This window comes from Haemaphysalis longicornis, unplaced genomic scaffold (assembly GCF_048455015.1).
Source record: "Haemaphysalis longicornis isolate Haplotype H1 unplaced genomic scaffold, Haemaphysalis longicornis Haplotype H1 scaffold_1, whole genome shotgun sequence".
Lineage (NCBI taxonomy): Eukaryota > Metazoa > Arthropoda > Arachnida > Ixodida > Ixodidae > Haemaphysalis > Haemaphysalis longicornis.
The window spans coordinates 344,768,389-344,774,388 of record NW_027526203.1 but is presented as its reverse complement, the minus strand read 5'-3'; positions in this window follow the sequence as shown (position 1 = coordinate 344,774,388).

The window sequence follows — 6,000 nt, the reverse complement described above, 5'->3', positions numbered from 1 at the left end:
GAACCATCGACCTCTACTCAGCAGGGCATCAATATTCTATCAATAGTACACTGAAGTTTTTTGCAGCAATGTGAGATTACTTGTGAAGATTAAAGTTTAGAGTCCCTCGGCCATGTTTGATCCCTATAGGTGTGTTTACGCGAATTTATTTAGTCGAAATAATCAGTAGAAAAAAGTGCTGTCCTCCTCTCTGCCTCCTCCTTGCCGATTTCCTGTGACGTTTAGTATGACGACGCTACTCTTGCGGCATGCATTGACTGCGCCTATATACTACGCGGCTCGCCGATCTTTCCGCAGAAGTAGTCGGCCCATGGGCCGGCCTAAGGCGGCTCATCGCAATTTGTTCGTTCAGTCAAAACTGCGCCCCGACAAGATTTGTACCTGGAAGACTGTGGTTTTGTTTTGTTAGTCTGTGGACTATATCAAGCTTAGTGAAGTAGATGAAGTCGCAGTAGCTCCACACTGGCGCGCATGCAATACGTTTATTGACTCCTGGACACAGGAGGCTGACCACATTCCCTCCCTTACCTTTTTGCACTATAATAAACGTTGATTCATCAATGTGGTTTGGAACGCGAGGTGAGTGTTGACGCAGTGTGCGGGTTCGAATTCAGGGTGGGTTCTTTTTTTTAATCGGCCAGCTGTAGGCCTTGTGTCCACGCGCCTTGTATGACCCGGTGGGTACCACAGAAACAAGACAGGCGAGCTCCAAAGTTGCGTTAGAAGCGCCTCCCAGTTGAGCATCTCCGGTGGCGCGGAGGGCGTTCAGCACTGCGTACGCCTCGGCTTGCCCTTCGTCACGGCACGGAACGACACTTCCTCGCTGGCGGCCGCTTTTCTGATCAGGACGAAAAGCGAAAATGCCAGTGTGTTCGAGATTTTGGCGCACGTTAAAGATGCTCATGGGGTAAAAATTTATCCGGAACTCTACACTACGGCGCGCCTCATCGCCTGTGCAGCATCGGCGCGTTAAACCCCAGAATCAATCAATCACTTCCTCGCTAGAATCGGTGCTATGCGCTTTTTCCAACCCATTTCCGAAGCACAACATGAGAATAGCGGGAAATGGCGATTCTTGAAGTATCGCTAATGCGCGATCCCAGATAACTTGGGAAGCCAAAACTCAAACTGGTCTAAACAACTCTCCAAAAATAAACCACCACTACACTCCGACACTGCTTGTTGCCAATAGTATTGAAGTTTTTCCTAAAGAAAAAGTAACATTAACGCGCACTTCAGTGCGTATGCATACCTCGAGACGAATATGCATCATTTCACATCACTGCTGTAGTTGTTGCGGCCGCCTCAAATGTCTCGTGGCAATTTCCCTTCTTCCAGGATTTGTCAGCTCAATACTGCTTTACCGACGGAATAAACGATTCAGTGTGTTTATTCGAGCCCGTTTATGCAATGCAAACACCAACAGAAGACGAAAAAATTCACTTCAGTCCATTTCAACTTCAACTTTATTTTCACATTTTCCTGTTACACAAACAAAGTAGAGAAAATACTTGGACAGGAACAAAAAGCTACAGCAAAGTAGCTTGACGGGGTTCCTGCCCATTTCTTGGCACCGAGGAAAACAAGTATAGAATAAAAAGAGCATAAAAATACACGTGGGCAACGTGTTGCATTGTCATATATATTCATAAAAACACAAGAAACAAATCTGCGTTAAAAATGTAGAGGAGCACACGTATGATAGAATAATCTTACCTAGTTCACATTTCACACATACCGAGAAGGTGTACATACTGGGAACGAGAAATAAAATTGTCACTAAATATACACGTATTCACAACAAGGCATCAACGAAATTCTTTCACTAACATAGATGGGGTAATTGAAGTCATGAACATTGAACAGGAGATACTACATAAACATGCAATTTGTAAAAAAAAGAAAAAAAAAGGAAAAGAAAAAGAAGGCATAATTACTTATTATTCAGGATAAGATATCATTTAAGCCACGTTAGCGTTTAACTCAATTTTATTCAGCAGTAAATACGACACATAAACACAAGTCTTTTTACTAACATTTTAATTGCATCGATGTTCAACCACGTCTTCATTTAATATTCCGCAGAGCTAGCATTCTAGAAAATGAACGAAATGTATGCCGGCGCGTGTATAGATAAATTATCCCTGCAGTTGATTGTTTTTCGGTCCCGAATAATTTTTTAACCATTTATAGTTTCAACTTCCGCGAGCTGAATAAGCCAAGTGCTTTTCCCTCTACAACCTCACCAGGAGTTTGTCGATTAACGGTTCCCTCGTTAAAGTTACAAGACCCGCGTCTCGATAACATGTGCCAAAATTCCACGAATAAAACGGCAAGCTAGTAGGGGTTCGAGAAAAAAGGCGAAAGTAGCTTATTATTTTCTTTATGCGGGAACAATATCATTTACAGCCCCAAGGGATATCTAAGCGCAATTTTAGTACTAAATAAAGTAAATCTAGTGCCATGGAAGGGTGGTGATTTAGATTTCTCAGTCGAATGTTGGCGCGCACCAGGGTTTTTTTGATGAATAGTTGCCGGTAGAAATTGTAATATACCTCCCAGTCATAGCAATTGCACTCGCCGGTATGTTGTTTGATGCAGCTGGAATAACCGTAAACAATCGCACGTAAGTGCTGAAACTTTCTTGGAGCTTACTATCTCGGACCTTGGGTAATTTTGCCCCAAAATATACACGCACTCTATAACTTCAGATTAGTGGAGAGCGTCGACAGTCTGTTTGTCATGCTTGCGTAAATACAACTTAAGTGGAGCACTTCCTATGTGCACAAAACACTTTCAAATTCCCATGGTTTGCTGCACAGCCTTGAATTGTTCTTCTGATCTGTTAGCAATTGTTTCCCTTTCAGTTTTCATTATTATGAAGTTAAGCAAATAACTAATGTGGGAATACTGTGCAGTCTCCTTTCAAGACGAGTATGGGTTGAGTCAACCGTTCTAAAGAAGATCGCGATCAAGAAGGCTAAATTCAGTGCTGTACCACCTGTGTTTTCCCGCCGGCCAGAAAAGTTACCCGCAAACCACCGCCCCCTCGACAACTTCAAATATGTTGAAATACATGTTGCGAAGCCAACAGGTACAATATAAAACCCAGCACAAATACCAGTTTCGACATAAACAACACAATGGGGTAAAGCATGTGGTTATTGCGTTGCAGATGGAGGCACGGAAGCTCGTTAAGCCTGGAAAGAACGTCTTCAGTGCGCGGCGAAGCTTGATTATAGGACGCGATCCCGCTCTGGCTGGAAAATGGGTAGCGGAACTCTCCACAGATGACAGCAGTGAGACAGCAGTAGAGCCGAACTGTATTGTCTGCGGGTGCAAACGAATATTTAGAGAAACACTTCGCGCAAGACCAGTTTGGTTTGGTTCCCAGTGTATGAGATAGACTCTGGTTTTGGGTGGGATGTGCTTCTGGTTTTGTGTGCCGAAAGTTTACGCTGATGAGCACGAAACGGTGTCAGAATTTAACATATATAGCCGTTCAGTTCAGCGCAGTTCACTTCGTTTTCAAACCATTGATTCAGCATCAAAGCATCGATTTCCGTCGAAAACATGCAGGAAAACTCCGCTTTAGCGCCAATGTTCAGATAGCGTGGTATCCACATGATAGTTGGTGGTTTTCTTGGTGGGGGTGGTGGTGGTAGTGGTGGTTGTGTGGGAACAGGCGGGGTTAGCCTGGTTGGATATGCCGGCAATTGCTCCGCCCAAGCTCCTCGTAATTAGTCAATGTTAGGGTCCTTTCGCCACGAGTTTGCTAGTTCCGTCTCCTGAAGGAAGCTTAGTAGAAGGCGCGACACGTCTCGCATCCACTGTCCCCTTGGGAAGACGATGTTGTCCATAGTGTTGTGTGGGGTGGCGAACTATTCTTATACTTATAAATATACTTGTGTTTAGTGCCCTTGACTCAAAAGTTTGAGAATAACGGCGAACTGAAAATCCAATGAAGCTGCAATGACACTTCTTTCCTTTCCAGTCCGGATGTTTCCAGCTCTATGGCCGATGCTTCCATGTATTCTAAAACGCCGATAAAAACGTCCCATGCCTGTAGGGCTTCAAACTGGGCCATCTCTAGCCGTTGTCACGCTCTCTTATTACGCCTCGGAACGACCTGCACGACAACAAGCGCGAAGAATTTTATCGCCAGGATTGCGCGAAACGGATATGCTATTTGGCCGTAGCAGTGCATTCTTGCAGCAACTAAGAAAAACTCAGATTCAAAGCTGTTTACAGCGCTTGCAGCGTTATTTGACGGCCGGTGCTTCCTTTTATGTCTTTCCTAAAGAAGCTGATAGCTTGATGTTATGGTGCGAACTTTGAGCAAAATGTCCCCACGTGTTTTTCATGCGCAAATACGTGTGCGAAAGCTTTCGGATGCCGAAGGTTTCGTCCACTCCAGTTATAGTTGACAGACATGGTTAAGTCGGTAGAATTGCGTCTGTTCGACTATACTTTGACAGGGATGTCAGAGCCGTCTTTTAACCCGCCGCGGTGGCTCAGTGGCTAGGGTGTTGCGCTGCTGAGCACGAAGTCGCGGGTTCGATTCTCGGACGCGGCGGCCGCTTTTCTGGTGGAGGCGAAAAGCAAAAACGCCCGTGTGTACGAGATTTCGGCGCACGTTAAAGATCCCCAGGTGGTCAAAATTAATCCGGAGCGCTCCACTACGGCGCGCCTCATCGCCTGCGTTGCGTCGGTGCGTTAAATCCTACAATCACTCATCAATCAGAGCCGTCTTTTCGTTAAAAATACCTTCAAGGACGAATAAAAATTATTCCGGCGAATTTCTTTCTTGTGATGACTATGATGACGATGATGATCATGATCATGATGATCATGATGATGATCATCGTCGTCGTCGTCTTATATAAGTCGTCGGCAGGGTGAAAGCTTCCCGTATAGATTTCTAACCGTTATCCCAACATTGACATCTGCTCATTACCATTGCCTTGGACGTTCGTAAATGAACGGGAATGAACCACTTCCCTATAGCTTCTACACCTATCTTGTGGCACTGTTTTGGGCCAAATATTTCACCCTAGGGCCTTAAAAACAACTGACGGTCTGCTTCCCCCAATACAACTCAGGAACCAATCGCTGCTGTTATAGACAGAGTTTTTGACGAGTAACAAGCAAGACATACAAGTTCACAGAAACAAGCGGTCTCCACTGCGGCGAACTTCGAGGAAGAGAATGTAAATTTAACCTTTTCTTCAAGTGCTCTTTTTTGTTTAAATACAAAACGTTACACACTTTTGTGTTAAGGAGAGATTTTGCAGGAGTACTAGGACGGGACTGCTTACGCATTAATAAATGAAAGGATCTGGATACGAACAGTGGTGCGCAGCGCGAAACACGCAACTTAAACTCTGTGTGTAAGGTACACGAGCGGTGGCAGTAACAATTGTGCATTTTGTTTTCCCAGGTCCAGTTCGCCATCAGGCAACTTTCGTGGTGCGGGCTGCGGTTGGTTTGGAAAATGGCCCTGCCGGGTGGTTGTAAAGTTGTTAAATTGGAGACCGAACGAAAGAGTTCGATACTTGGTTCATACAGTAATTTTAAATAAAGCGACCTTGTATAACTACGTATATTGGACAAAACAAGAACAAGATTCGACTGAAACTCTTGCTGCAAGTGCGCATACCTCACTTCAGCACCTCAAACTCAAAGTCTAGCTCTTGTAGCTGCTGGCACATAAATCACCAGAGAATCATCGGACAGGAACTTTTTCCCTTCCGAGGACGCGCCACGTTTTCGCGGGTGCGCATTTATCACCCAAAATCAGACGAGAACGGCTTTCACGCCACTGCATGCCGTTTCAAATACTCGGTGTCTCTCACCTTCGGAGAGGCATCCAAGGTTGTCTATCTGCGCAAGCGTTGGACTAAAGCTCTGCTCGAACAGCTGTCAATAAAAGTCACCGGCCGGAGAATCTGTATATGACACACGCTGGTGTGGGCGAGACAATTTTACAGAAGGAAAGGG